Consider the following 593-nt stretch of genomic DNA (forward strand, 5'->3'; position numbering starts at 1 on the left):
TGGAAATAACCCAGTGCCAACCTTGAGCTATTTCAATACATTTCCAACCAAAGTTACTATAGTTAAGTCAAACCGCTGTGGTCCACAGTTCTTTGCACAGGAAAAATCCCTCTGATATTGGCATTGAGCTATGTTCCCAAACTTCCCAGTGCAATTTTTCCATTGGTCCATCAGACCCCTACAATGGCGTAAGCTGGCAAAGCCTGTCACAGCCACCACACGCTCCAGGGAGCAGGCCAATGGTCAGGAAGAGGACAGGGAGTCAACACTACATAAAATACTGTGGCCACCCAGGTCAGAGATGTGTGGCTAGTGGGGAGTCCCAATTATCTCTCCTTCCTCCCAAAGTCTGCACATGTTCACATCCCTATATGGATTTTAAAAGGAACTTACTGGTATAAATATGGCAGAAACTCCCACTAGCCCATGCCTACAATCCAATGCTTTTAGATTTGTGGGTAGTGAACGAGTGTACACTTCAGGAGAAGTTGTCTCCTCCACTCATAACTACCTGGATTGTGTTAACTAGGGATGAAACACTGCAGATACCATCTGAACTTGTTCAATAAGAAACTAGTTCTCTTGACACACAA

This window comes from Oncorhynchus clarkii, chromosome 25, assembly GCF_045791955.1.
Source record: "Oncorhynchus clarkii lewisi isolate Uvic-CL-2024 chromosome 25, UVic_Ocla_1.0, whole genome shotgun sequence".
In the NCBI taxonomy this organism is placed as follows: Eukaryota; Metazoa; Chordata; class Actinopteri; order Salmoniformes; family Salmonidae; genus Oncorhynchus; species Oncorhynchus clarkii.